Genomic DNA, 14003 nt, shown 5'->3' with positions numbered 1-14003 from the left:
CACTGCTGATAGCAAAGGGGCTGGGGTATTTGTAGAGCATACGCCTCTGCGACCTGTTCTCTACACTTAAAATTGCCCGTTGACTTGCAAGAGTGGGGTCGTTTACCAGCCTAGGACCGAAGTCTTCGTAGGAGATGATGGGGACTGACTTTAATTTCAGTGAGATTTGGAGTTTGTTGCCCAGTTCCCATTGTTTTGGTTTTTTTTAAGCAGATGTCAGCTGTGCTTTGGAAAACCTCCGATGCTTTTATAGAAAATAAACTCCAGTACGTGGCATCTCCAGGGTTTGATTCGAACAAACTGTTGCAGAACAGAGATCCAGCGGTCGGAGGAACACTGTGCCAAAGTATACGACACCACCCAAAAGTCAGCCCTTGGGATGTTATCACTTTATGGTACTACATGTTACGTAAAACCACCTGATGAGTTTCTAAATCTTGTGGACGAGAAGAAGAGAGATCTTGTTAGCTGTGGTGCTGCTTGTTTGGGCGGTGGAGGTTGCCGTTAAGTGGTGCCTTTGCAGAAACACCCCTTGCTGTCACTTGTAGCTGTGAAACCGGTTCTCATGTCAACAAAATGCAATTTGTTGTAACTTCGTAGGACAGAAACCGCCTAAAAGAGAGAATAATTAGGATGTCTGAATGAGTGTAGCTACTGAAGTAAGGCCCTGTGCAGGGGAAGGGCTGAGTTTCTGAGCACGGCCACAGGGAGGAGCAGGAATTAACAGCAGCATTGGATCAGAGCGGAGCCTCTCACTTCTGCACAGCAGGGAGGAATAAGCAGGCGTGGGGACTTGTGCATCAAATTATGTACCAATCACGACACGAACAGAAGAAGGTCTGTCAGTCCCAGCACTCAGATAAAACTGGTTCTAGGGGAACCTGCAAATATTGCAAAACAGCCTTTGGTCAAGTATAAGGAGGCAGAACTTCTAAGAATCTGCAACTTGAAAAATTACAGAAACCAGCAGAAATTGTTTCCATAGAGGTCCAAGCTCAAGTTCGTCATTCTGTTCATCTCAGTAGGAAGTGCCCTGTCTTTCATGCACTTGAGGTAGAATACTGATAAACTGAATTTCAGTTAGTGAAATGAAGAGAGTAATTTGCCTTTTCTAATTTGCATGGAAATTACCAGGGAGACGCACATCTTTAAGTTTTGTTTTGCTCAGATTTGGGCTTCCTCTGCTGACAGGAGAAGGAAACACAGCTTAGTTTGTCTCCAAGCAAGCCTTTGGCTGTGTCTTGCGGACCAGCAGTAGAGGACCCTCCACCTGGAACCCAGAGACGGTGCACGCTCACCATAATGTTCAGATGCTGCCCAGTTGCCTATGGATACTGGCCTGCCAGAGGTGTTTAAAAGACTTATTTAGGCTCTATCACAGGAAAAGTTACCCATGTCTATACAGCAGATATGGTGGGACTATTCTGTTTAAGGGCAAGAACAAAGATGGGGAAAGAAGCGCAAACAAGCATCTCCCAATGAAACTCATTCCACATTTTGGGCAAGTTAAAAATCCCTGGCAGGGGAAAGGCTCCTGGGCAGCACTTGCATTTTGGGTCTCAAATTGAGAACGTGAGATTAAACTGAGGAGACGTTCAGATGGTAAAAACAAGCCAGACACACAAAGTTAAGCATCACACCCTGGAGCTATTGCAGCACAGACTGAGTGTCATAGGCCTCTGGGTGGACAGGCTACCTCTCCAAATGGACCAGGGCACCTCATTAAGCAGTGAATTCCTCTCCATCGAGAAAGATGGAATAAAGATTTCATAAAATATATACATCTCAAAGAGCATCCAAGTCAAAGGCTGCCTGGTGATGCTGCATCACCGCCACGGTCCTGAGTGGGGGGAATTCATCCCCCAACAAGAGTGATTACCTTCTGCACTAGAAGCGAGGTTGGGTTTCGCTCATTTGACACACCATCCAGACCTCTAGCTGCCGTTCCGATGGGCTTGAGTCTCCCATCCAGCCTGTATCACGCCTGGACGCTTGTACAGGTGCCTTTGACATCCTACAGGTCTCAGGTGCCACTAGATCCCTGCATGTGGGGAGCCAAATCCTGCCCATGGCCAGCGAAGCCTGGCAGCACCCGCCTGGGAAGCGGTGGCTGTAAGGCAGCTCCGCGAACACCAGATGCCACTCTTCCCTTAGCCGTGCTCCAGCATGCTGAGGGAAACCACGTTTACAATGCAGGGGAAATTTTTCCAACCTTTTCTTGCATGCATCAAGTCTCTCAAGGCTGCAAGAACTGGCTTTCTGTTAAAGGTTGGGTTTTAGATATTTAATAATTGCTCTGGCACTTTCCGGGAGATAGTGGTGAGCCCATCTCTCTTTCAAAGGTTTGCAGGGCTGGGGCCAGGGACTCTGCTCCTGCTTGGAAGTGCCACTCGGTGTGGGGCTGGCTGCTGCAGGAATTAGCATGTTCACGAAGAACATTTATTTTCCTAAGTAGAGGGTGACTTTGGCACCCCTTCCTTAGCCAGGAAAGGAAAAATACCAAGAATTCTTTTAAATGAGCAATGTGAGAGGGTTTAAAGTACATCTGGGTTCACTTAGCTTTCAGATCCTTTTGTTTTGTCTCAAATCAACTTTGTATTTAACTAATATTTCAACTGGAAAGAAAGAGAAAGGGGAAAAAAAGGACATTTTTCATCCATCCATAAGCCATAGACGTGCGCCGCTTGGGTTTCCTTTTCCTTTGCCACAGTAGAAGCAGACACAACTGGCACAGTTCATGTGATAACCTGAAATGGATAACCATTGCGTATGAATCAGGGTAGCTTCTCCAAAGTCAAGTAAGAAATCCTGACTTATGCCAACTGATGGTCTAAGCTTTGTCTTCTACCAGTGCCCATTTGGTTATTTCACATGCTGCCTGTGTCAACCAGGCTGTTGAGCAAGCCTGTCAAAACGCTTGTGGCTAATCACTGGCCACTATGTTGGCTTAACAGTGGCTCAACAAAGTGGTTTAGTTTTTTGGGTCATGGGGAGCATCACTGTAGGGTTCCCTTCCTCTAAATCAGAGCTGAAATTATGTATAGGGCGATCGCCGTCTGTAATAGAGACCAGCTAGAAGCAAAAATCAATTTACAGACCATCCTGACTGTGCATGTGCACACACGGCTTCTTCTTTGTATTCCAAGTTTTCCTAGGACATACATCATGAATTTGGCAGGATGAGGAAAAAAAAAAATCACGGTGGAAATTCAGCTGTGATCTGTAAGACAGGCAGAAGGTGGCAGTGCAGGTGTTTGGGAAAGGCTGGAACAGCAGCAGGAGAAGGAGATGGGAGGCAGGGGCCTGAAAGGACTCAGCCTTTCCGTTTTACTTGCTACGGATGTAAATCACAGCGTAAGTTCTGACAAATAATGAGAATGGACATGGGAAAGAAAACTGTCATCTTTTAAATGCCAGCTATAGGAAAAATTACCATTTCAAACCACTCGGTTTCAATCATTTCTAATGTTAGAAATTCCAACACTTACATACTCTTCCTGGAGGGAAAGCATGTACTTTTCTAATTTAATGAGGATCAGTACTGTTGAGTGACTTACCATAAAAAAGCTCTGCAAAAGCATTTCTTTGAAGACAAACAACCATTTTTGCATGGGGATTCCCTGTTAGGCAAGTTATGGATTATCAGAAACATCTCTTTGGCTTACAAATTGCAGACCTTGCGGACACATCCATAGGGGAGCTGCCCTTGCACAAGGGAGGCCATGGAGAATTCTGCTCACTGGCCACTCCTAAATGCCCCAAGCAAAGACTTGCAAGGCCAAAAGCTTGTCTGTTTTCTCTATCAGTTGGTCTAATGAAACATACCACCTCTCCCCATAAGCCTTATCCCTACCCTTTCAGGAGAACAGTCATTTTTCAAAGAGGTAATAAATTCAGCTGACTATTTCGTGTTACTCAGATTAGGAAAGGAAGACGCCATGGAGGCTGTGGGCGCCCTTGACATGATAGGATCCCAGCAGCATTAAAATAAACAGTTTTAGGCAGCCAAACTAGCAAACAGCCAAAGAGGTAGAGCCATATCAAAGCAAAGACAAGGGGGCAGCAAAGGGAGGCAAATAGGCACAGCCCAGCCACTGCCCAAGAAAAGGCAAGAGTATTTGGCAGGTGGAGAAGGTTGTGTGCAATGGGTACAGCGTCGGTGCCAAAATATGTTGTGATGGTGCGGCAGAGTGCGTCATCTGGGTAGCACCAGCAGGATGAAATGTGTTTGTGTATGCCTGAATAACCATCGTTAAAACCTCCGTTTGATGATAGCTCACCAGCAGATCAGAAAGAAAAGATATTTATGAAATGATGTATTACCAAAAGTTTATCCTTTCAAGAGTGGCAACTTTATATCTGTTAAGCTGCTGGCATTCTTTCCATTGGCTTGAACTGGGTTTGAGTCAGACTTTGGAGACACAAACACCAGGGCAAGTCCAGACACCACTGAAGTAAAAAACAAAACTTCTGCCAGCTGCCCATCTATTCCTCTTCTGCATCAAAGTCTCAAAAATAACAAGTATGGTTTCTGAAAAGATGCCCACAAGTGACGAGAGGATCTACCTGTACTTGTCTGGAGGAAGAAAATAAAGCCCAAACCATTTCTTATGGCCAAGGGATCACAGGGAAATTCAGATTGGAGGAGACCTCCGGAGGTCATCTCAGCCAACCTCCTTCTTGCTTGAAATAATCTCTCCCCTTTTGAAAATGGCGTGAGTAATTTGTATGGAAAGCATTATTGGCGTACACAATATTTCACCTACTTCAAAGACGTAGTGGTTGGTACAAAGGAAATATATTAAACTTTTTTTTTAATTAAAAAGTGAAATAGAAGATTTGTGAAACTCAACTGGAGGGCACGTTTGGAATGAATGAATCCCTCTTTGCAATACTCCTTTGATACCTCTAACTCAAGTGACCAGGGTTTGAACATGCATTTCCATTCTTCCTTAGGTGAAGGAGGCAGATAGAGGAGTGATGGGAGCCCGGAGCCACGTGGGGCGATTCACCCTGCCCAGGACGTGCCCAGCGGGGTGATCTGGTTAGCGGGGAGGCAGTGGCACCCGCGGAGTCAGCAGTTCCCGGTGAGCCATTTGGGGATGAAGGGGGAGGGAGGGAAGGGAATGGCGTTATCTTGGTGATAGGGAGTTGGCCTAGGATTTGGAAACTTCATTTCCATTCCCAGAGCTGCCCCATCTCTGTCTGCTCTTCAGGTCATCCAAGTGCAGGATGGCGAGGTCGTACCTACTAGAGCTGATGGCAAAATGGTCTTCCCGTGCTGGAGGGATTGTCAAGGTCTTGATATTTCTGCATCTGTCTTCAAGCAAAACTTTGTATCTCTAAAACGTTCACAAGCCTATTATCCAAAAGACTCTGCTATAATAATTTCAAGATGTTTTGCTTCAATTTCGACTTTTTTTTTTTAATGCTCTCCAGCTTTTTAGTATAAGCTGAATAAAGCATTGCTTCTATCCAGAAAATAAGACTGCAAATTTAGATCACAGCAGTGTCTTTTAAAGCAGTGCTAAAACAGTCAGGTTTTTTTAATTCAGGGGAATACCTATTCCCACAAATAGTTTCTGTTCTGATAAATCAGCGTTTCCAGACAGAAAATCGGTTAGTTTAGTTTTGTTTTAAATCCTAACCCTGCCTAATACTTAACTCCTTGTTGTGAACTGCTTTGAGACCTACTAACAAAGTGTGCTGCATGGCAGTCAGTGGTACCGCGATTATTTTTCAAGTGAAAATTACGTTTCAAAACATAAGGGAAAGGCATCTTTTAATCACTTTGACTATGTTTAAGTGAGATCACCAAGAGAGACTATAGCTCTGCAAAGGACATGTGCAGGCATGCCTAGGAATTTGGCTTGCCTGCAGTTTATCTGTCCCAATTAAAGGCAGATGCAGCCTTTAGCTTCCATGAACGTTTATGAACTGGCAGATCTGCTGAACAGGGAGACAGTTAATATATAGCAACTGGTCCTGAACTAATCAGACACACACTTTTACAGTGCTGTTTGGCTTTAGCTTGCCCAATCGCATGAAGAAGATTTTCAGTTTTCCTTCCTATCTCCTTGGACAAGATGCAGCACAGAAATTACCCAAGTTTGGGTAATCACATAGTTTGCAGTTTGTGCCACTTCTCCAAAGCCTATGACAAAACAGGGGAATTACAGGACACGCAAAGTATCAAAGTGGCTTGTGCTCTAATTCTGCTTTGCAGAAGAGGGGCTTCCCCAAAGTGCACATGAACATACTGGGAATGGTGAATGGTTCGGAAAGCCCAACAGGTGCTTAAATCTGCCTCTTGCTTAAATATCTGAGGAGTCCCACTGGACCTGCACAACCCATTCCCGTGCTCAGATGCTTAGTGCTATCCTACTGATGAACACACCAGATGCATGGTGAAGCTGCAGCCCAGTCTCCACCAGGGCAGCTCCACTGAAACGAGTGTACCTACGTACCTGGATCATCGCACACCAGGAGAAAGCGAGGCCCGAGTCAACTCCCCTGCAGCCCTGATGTCTGCCATAAGCTCAATTCAGCCGGGACACACTTCAGAGGTCAAACATGGTCACAAATGCAGCATCCGCTCACTATTACTCACTCCTCGTACAGTAGCGACACACAGAAAGCTCAGTTTCAAAAGGCCGTATGGGCAATTGGACCGGCTCCGTGGATCCGGTCCCCCCAGGTGCAAGCCAACACAACCCTGCTAGACAGACAACGGACAAGCAGGATGTTCAAAGGTAAGCTCAGTGCAGTTTTTGCTCCTATACTCTATAAATACCACTTGCTAATATTAATTTCTCTTTAAATTATGCGTACATGCTACCTAAGTTCTCAAGAAGTTTAACAGTAACGCACATGCCTCACGCCACTGCAGAGCATCTGCAGGATCAGAGCAGCGGTTTCTTTCCTCCCCAGCCTTTATTTTTCTTAACACTGACAATTTACATTACCAGTTACAAACACCGGGGCTCATTTTTCAACCCATCGCCTGTTTTCAGATTCTTTTCTTACATTTTATTATTCTTATTTTGTGTTAGGTTTGCCATTACATGTTTTCTACCTTTGAGCCTTACCTTTCACACCTCCCTATTTCCTAGTTTTTATTATTGTAAACCTGCACATTTTAAAAGTTAATGAGGTGGTAGGGGGCTGACTGGGAACAGGACCGCCTGACGTCAGCGATTACCAGGCTTTTCCTATATTTAGAGCAAGATGTAACCATGAAACTATGTGAACTGACAGTCGGCAAACCTACAGCTATACTGTGAAATATGTGGTACAGACATAACCGCCAGCCTGGGACTGAGTCTCCCACCCACTGCACTAAGCAGAAAAACTTGCTAGAGATAACAAAATTCTTTCGTTTTTTAATGATTCATGCAAATACAGCCGTTGACTTCAGCAGAGAGAGCTTGAGGCTTATATCTGGAAGGGCTGGTAGTCACCATGCAGTTTCTAGGTAAAAATAAACACATTTCTCAGCACTGAAGAAGGATCATCCAGAAGAGGAGAGCGGTCCACACCACCCAGCTTTTCATTTCTGTGTTTGCAGCTTCTTTTGGAGATGCTATTCTCCATTTTTTCCATTTCTTTTACATTAAAGACTAGTTGTGCCTGGTGAACTAGCATTGGCTAAAAAGGTAGCCTTCAAGGAGGGGAAAAATGAAGGTGAGCGAGCTGGAGAGGGATGGCAACGATGCTGATTTCGTGAACAGTTTAACATTGGGTTTTCCCTTGCTAAGCTACAAGTATGAGAGCTAGCCCTGCAGGGCAATCTCCTCCAAATACACAAAAAGACATAATACATCCGTTTAATCTTACAATCTTGCATGGAAAGGGGGTTTTACGTGCAGAGAACAGCAAAATGTGGGTAAAGAAGAGGTCAGCATGGATGTCTGTGACTAAATTGTAAACACACCTGATTGAGGCAGTTTATCTTCTTGCTTTAAGTGCACCAAACACTATTTTTCACTCGGATTCCTTCCTCAAACCCCTCCCCAGTTCAGCGGGATGTCAGCCTGCATCCCCCAGGCCATTGGAGCACCATCGCTCATGGCAGGCAGCACCCTCCAGATGTTTCTGTAGCTTCGAAGATTGGTGAGCAGCAACAGGGTGTGAGAATACCTAAGCCTTCGTGTAACAGGGTTCCCAGGATGCCATCCCATGACTCCTTCCTATCCTGCAGTGAAGATGGATGTTGCTCAGGACACAGCCCTCTCTCGATGGCTTTGGCAAGCTCTCCCGGGCGAGATCAACTCTCCAACCGATGCACAAGTGGAGGGGTCTGTGCCGTGGAGTACGCTCGCATAAGTTACCGCAGCTCTGCTGGTTCCAGGTGTCTCAGGACCTGGCCCCAAACGCTGTATTTGTACAATTTATTCCGTCCCCGACTGCCTTTGAATGATTTACGTCATTTGAAGATGCAGAACAGATTTCATCCTGAGACAGGGCAGTGGCTCCCTCTGAGAGCTGGTGACCTGTTGTCTGGGTTGATATGTGATATATGACAGCGAGGAGCAACAGGCATTTGCTCCAACCCTCAGATATGTCTTCAGTAAACAAGGGGATGGAAGCAAACACGTGCTTTCCTAGCTATTCACTTTTCAGTTTGAATTTACAGCACTTGTTACAGCTTTTTTGAATTATTTTCCACCCCAGGAAAAGGCAGATGTGATGTTTTCACAGGCTGCATGTACTTTTTGCTTGCTTTGCACTGCGCAGGTCGGCACCTTGCTCAGCCGGAGCACGTGGGGCTGGAGAACATCAGTGGGCACAACCAGTTGCTGCCATTTCAGTCGAGGTTTTTATATAGTTTTAGTCTTCTTTATGACCACACGCCTGCTCTGAGAGGAAAGAAGAATTCCTTGCCAGGCAGAGGAGACCATTTAGGCAACATAGTTTGATGGGAGAGCTGAACTGAAAAAAGCCCCAGGACCCTACATTTGCCCACCCTGGAGCACAGCAGTCTCTCCATAAAAGACTGGAGGAGGAGGTAGCAGGCGGCTGTGTCCTTCTACCTTTACAGGCACTAGCCCCTCCTGAGCTGATATTATTCCCTATGAAAGACCCTATAAAAGATTAAATTCAGGCTATCTGTTCCGATTTGTATTCCTCCTGTGTACTCTCCTTTGAAGCATATTTTAATTCTCCCTGTTCCCCAACCTCATTTCAGCTGGTGGTGCTGGAAGGTATTTAAAGTTACAGCCATACTCCCATGGGTCACCATGAAAGAAATTAGGAAAAAAAAAAAAAGGAAAAAACCCAGAAAGAAAGCCTGAGTCTGTCTGATGCACAGCAATGCTTATATTTCAATTACAGAGAGCGAGGGGCCAGACTCAACAGAGTCTGAGACAGGGAAAGGAAGAATTATGTTGGAAAACCAGACACCGAAGCCATAAAAGAGCGACTGCCTGTAAATGGCTAATCCAGTGAACAAAGCAGGCAGGTGGCAACCATGCTTTTGATCCGAATCGCGCGCCAACACGGCAGGGCACGCTTATTTACACCGCCTGAGGGTCTGACCTGCAGCTGTGCTGCTCCTGCAGGGCAGGAATGATCCACAGGCCCATGTGTGATGCTATTAAAAAAACAACACGCCAAAAAAATAACTGCCCAGCCCTCCCTCCTCCATCTCACACAGAGCTGATTCAGAGCAGGCAGCTTCCCAGCTCCCCGACACCATTTCCTTGCTCCTTCCTTCCTCGAGACACTGGTGGTGGGGGATTTCTGTCCTACCCGCTGGCGGAGGGTGCTCGCCTCCTGCAAAGAGCATTTATGGCCGGCCTGATCCTGCTGCTGCCAAACCTTGCACACACACGCTGCAAGGGGAGACGAAGGCACCCCTCAGCTGAGCTGGCCTGAATCTGGGCACGGAGGGATAAAGCAGCTCTCTGTGCTTTCGCACCGGGCGCAGCCTCACTCTGATAAGCGAGCTTGCCTGTGCTGAATCCCAGCCCAGCCTGGGCAGGGCTCCCTTCACAAATATAAGGCTTTTGTGGGATTTTATGAATGAGGCTGGGCAGGGATTTGTGCGACGGAGGTGACATGGTGCAGCTGCCTCCCCAGGGGAGGCTGAAGGCGAGATAAACAGCCCAACTGGCTCCTTGAGGCCACTTCTCCGATTACCCAATATTTTCCTCTGGGCTCTGGTCTCCATGTCTCATAAATCCCCTTGCTGTTTGTCCTCCAAGCAGCAATGGGGGCTGTGAACGTGCGTCCAAGCGATGCGCCCTGTTCCCGGGCTAACAAGGGACTGTTTGAAAGAAGGTCTGAGCAGGATGACGTCAAGCCAGAAACCTCTCGGAGGATGTTGCAAGCCAGGCTTTGAAGGCAGGGTTTGTTTAGGGACACCAGGTTTCAGCTGGATCCGCTGATACTGGACATGCCAATAAGAAATCCCAATTACCAGGCAAAATTGAGCAAGAGGCTTTCAGGCTGTGGGTACCTTCAGCTGAGCAGCACATAAACATCCTGCCCTCCTTGGCAGGGAGGGAAGGAGAAACCACTCTGCCTCGTGTGCTCTGTCTGAATTAAATCAGAGCTCTCAGACTTGCCCATAAGCGCAGCCATCAGTACCTCTTCCTTCACCATGCGCCCAGCAGTAACAAACCAGGTGTAGCAGAAAGCCAGCAGAGGCTCAAAATAGATAGTATGTGTTGAAGAGGGCTTTGCTGTGTCCCCCCCCGCCATCGGCCCCTGCATGCACAGATCCTCTTCAGCAACAGCATAAGCCTCATCCTCATCTGCACAAATCCACATGCAGAAGCTTTGTTTGAAACGGAATAACCACCCGAGATCTTATGCATCTTTCTTTAGAAATGCCATGCAAATAGATGGTCTAAGTTTTGAGAAGGGGCTAGCAGCTTTTGTTGGATTTGCGAAGGGCTACAAGGAGATACCCGGAGAAGGAGAGCTGTTTCACACTCCTAATCCTCAGGTACTGCGGAAGTTTCTGGGATTTGGGAGCCGGCATATCACTGTAGGACATTTAGGGACAGGGTGGTATAGCAAGACTGTGCTACGCTGTTCTAAATCAGCGCAAAGGAGAATTATACCTGAGACTAGAGCTGAGATATGTTAGATTGCACTGTGATCCTACGGAGATGTCAGTCCAGGCTTACTGAAGTCACCAAGAGAGCTGTAAACATACAGTGCTTCATCTTTATAAATACATAAATAAAATAGTAAGAAGTCCTGCTTGATGTCAGGGACAACCAGGGAACGGGACATGGCCTTCTGAATCTCCAAATTGTGGCTTGGATCCGATCCTATTAAAAATAGGGTTTCAATAGGAGTTTAATTCTTTCTGCTCCTGCCTGCCTTTGCCCAAGCTTTTCCACTAGGAGATGGGGCCACTTTGGTCTTTGTCCAGAAGTTGTCACTCAAACTGGGGGATGCTTTATTGCCTCTGGTTTGCTGCTCTCAGTTGGGTCACATCAGAAGTCCCAAGTCCTGGAAGCTGTGTCAAACAGCTTGGTGCTTTTAGGAGATGCAACAGATGCAGCCAGGCCTTTATCTTCCAGGGCCTCCAAATTGCTGGATCTGTATTTTATTTCAATGATCTCTCAATTGCTAGTAATTACATAGAGCAAGAAAACAGACCCATTTGGATAACATTTTGCTTGGTCGAAGCCTATATTTAACTACAATTCCTGGCTCCCTTTCCAACAGTCCATGATAGGGCTTATTTTCCAGCCTGCACCTGAACACCCAAAAGTCCTCAAGAAATCAACAAGTAGAGCTGGAAACGATCCATGCCACCCTACCTGGCAAGGGCCGAGACCAGCACTTCTAATTGCTGTGAGCTTCCTTTACCCATCAGTGAATCACCAACCTGTAAAAGTGCAAACAGACAGCTCCTGCACCCGGCTCTCCCTGTGAACGGTGTCAGCTGCTGATGGCCTCTCCCAACAGTTTCGTTTCATGCCGTAGCTATCCATCTGCAGCTGTATTCCACCAAGTCGCTCTTTGGGAGCTTGCTGACCTTATAAAGCATGATTTGGTTTTGTTTAAAGAAACAAAACTGACTGCCTGCAGGATACTTTGATCCTAAACAGCATTTTTAAGTAACGAGGCTGGTTGAAGCTATGAAATGATCTGCTGGTGAGTCACGACACCACTTTCCGCAGCGATCCGCTTTGTCAAACAGCATACCTGATTTTCTTGCTCAGTGTCAAATATTTGCTGTCTGTCTGAGCATAAAGGATATTTCACAGCAAAACCAAATGTCTGTCTTTACAGTGGCGCATCCTTTCACTGCTGGCTATTCTCTCTCGCACACATGTACACACACTCAGTAGTGCAGAGAAGCCAGACATAAAGCCAAGGTAAAAAAGCAGTAATCAAAGTTGCACACACAGCAAAAGAGACGCCCCAAAAATGCCATTAGCTTCCAGGAAACAGCAAGCTTTCAGAGTTCAAATCACCCTTGGTGAGAGCAAGCCCAGCTCCATTAAATTCAACGGACGCGGTTACACTTCACTGAAGTAGGTCTTTTAGGGTTTATTTGAGGTTAACTGCCCAAATCCCTGGCTTACAAACCTCTTTATGTCCAAGATAACAAATGCAAAGGCAAATAGGAGCTAAGAAAGAAGCCGTGCTAGCGGCTGGTTCCCTGCCCTCTGGCTCGCTGTGTTTGCTGACAGCGCAACTATGCAAAGCATTTGGCTCGACACACATTGTGGCCGTTCTGCTTTTATTTCAGCGGTTCCCGATACAGCCCCGTTCTCCTCTGTTTGCTCTTTGGGGACTTTGTATAACAGCCAGGTAGGATACCCACATAAAGGAAACAAGTCCTATCTGCACTTTTCCTTGATTATTGACAACGAGAGTCAATTATAAACAGGTCCTGGCCACCCCAGGCACAAGAGCTGGGCTTTGGCCAGACCTGGAGGATGCTGCAGCGGGAAAAGCCCAGCACTGGTCAAACTGGGACAAACCCCTGTGTCTCCCATGGGTTGAGGGTGCTGTTTGCTGGTGCTCTGCCAAATCGAGATGCTGTCTGGGGCGGATGGAGGCGGGGGGTAGGACTATGACACCCACACTGAGTGCTCCTGTGTGCAGGGGTACCCTTGGGAGCAGCTGCTTGGCCATCGCCCTGCCTAGAAAGTGGGTGGACAAATAAACCAGGCCTTGAATAAGGAGCATCTGTTTGAGCATAGCTGTCTGCGTTTGGGTAACACAACCCTGACCGCTGTCTCATCTCTAAATGGGGCTGACACTGCTGAAGAGCGCTGTTAAACCCCGCTCCCGAAGGCCGTGAGGTGTCCTATGCCAAGGGCATAAACCGGTGCCTTTTCTATCTCCACTGAACCAGCGCTATGCACAAAAGGGAAAAACAAAAAGCCACCAAACCCAGACACCCCCCCCGCTTTGTTTTTCCATACTTATCTTTCAGAAAGTATGATGCTCCTAACAGAAATAAGAGAACTTTTAAAAATGCACATTTCTAGAAGTAAAGCTATGCAGTAACCTAAGCTATTGGCCCAGCAATGGGGAAAAGAGCTTACTCTTTATCTTGTTGGTTTTTTTTTTCCTCAAAGCACACCTTAGCCAAGTCAGCCTCACGCTGCAAGAGGCAAGAGCTGTTGGTGTCAGAGAGCTGCCACATAGGACAGATGTTCCCAGAGCAAGGACAGTGGGGCAGCTGGCCATGCCTCTGCTGGACCATGGTGGAGTTTTTCACCGCTGCTCAGCTCCTTGCAAAGGAAATACAGATGCAGATCAGCACCAAATGTCTTGGTGCCTGGTATCCCACAATATCTCTGTATCATGCTGTTTGCTCATGCACGAGCAAGTCTGTCCTCTATATGCAAGTCCAGCAATTAAGCTCATGTTCAAGTGTCTGTGTGATCCAGACTTTAGATCTATTAACCACACAGTGAAACACCAAAACAGTCTTTCTTTAGTGCATACCTATCTCACAGATCAATAATGGACAGATAAGGTTGAGGGGGGTGGGCTGGAGGAAGAAGGAAAATGCCATTAAA

The 14003-nt window shown here is 46.6% G+C and overlaps 2 long non-coding RNA genes across 3 annotated transcripts in view; one reads left to right on the top strand and one right to left on the bottom strand.

The window, feature by feature from the left end:
• Positions 1–124: 124 nt before the first annotated feature.
• On the bottom strand, positions 125–12217 carry LOC140657281 (uncharacterized). Its single transcript, XR_012044273.1, has 2 exons — positions 11849–12217; positions 125–612 (listed from the first exon to the last, which is right to left on the bottom strand). It is a non-coding gene; the product is annotated as an uncharacterized lncRNA (long non-coding RNA).
• LOC140657280 (uncharacterized) overlaps positions 6125–14003 on the top strand; it is a 38092-nt gene continuing 30213 nt past the window's right edge. The window contains exon 1 of one of the 2 annotated variants that reach the window (XR_012044272.1): positions 6125–6752. This is a non-coding gene — a long non-coding RNA (uncharacterized lncRNA). The remainder of the gene's footprint in view (positions 6753–14003) is intronic. The other variant, XR_012044271.1, reaches the window with a different exon arrangement.

Source organism: Ciconia boyciana, chromosome 10 (genome assembly GCF_034638445.1).
Source record: "Ciconia boyciana chromosome 10, ASM3463844v1, whole genome shotgun sequence".
Classification (NCBI taxonomy): domain Eukaryota; kingdom Metazoa; phylum Chordata; class Aves; order Ciconiiformes; family Ciconiidae; genus Ciconia; species Ciconia boyciana.
Note: the sequence above shows the minus strand (reverse complement) of the source record. Positions and strands in the feature narration are given on the sequence as shown.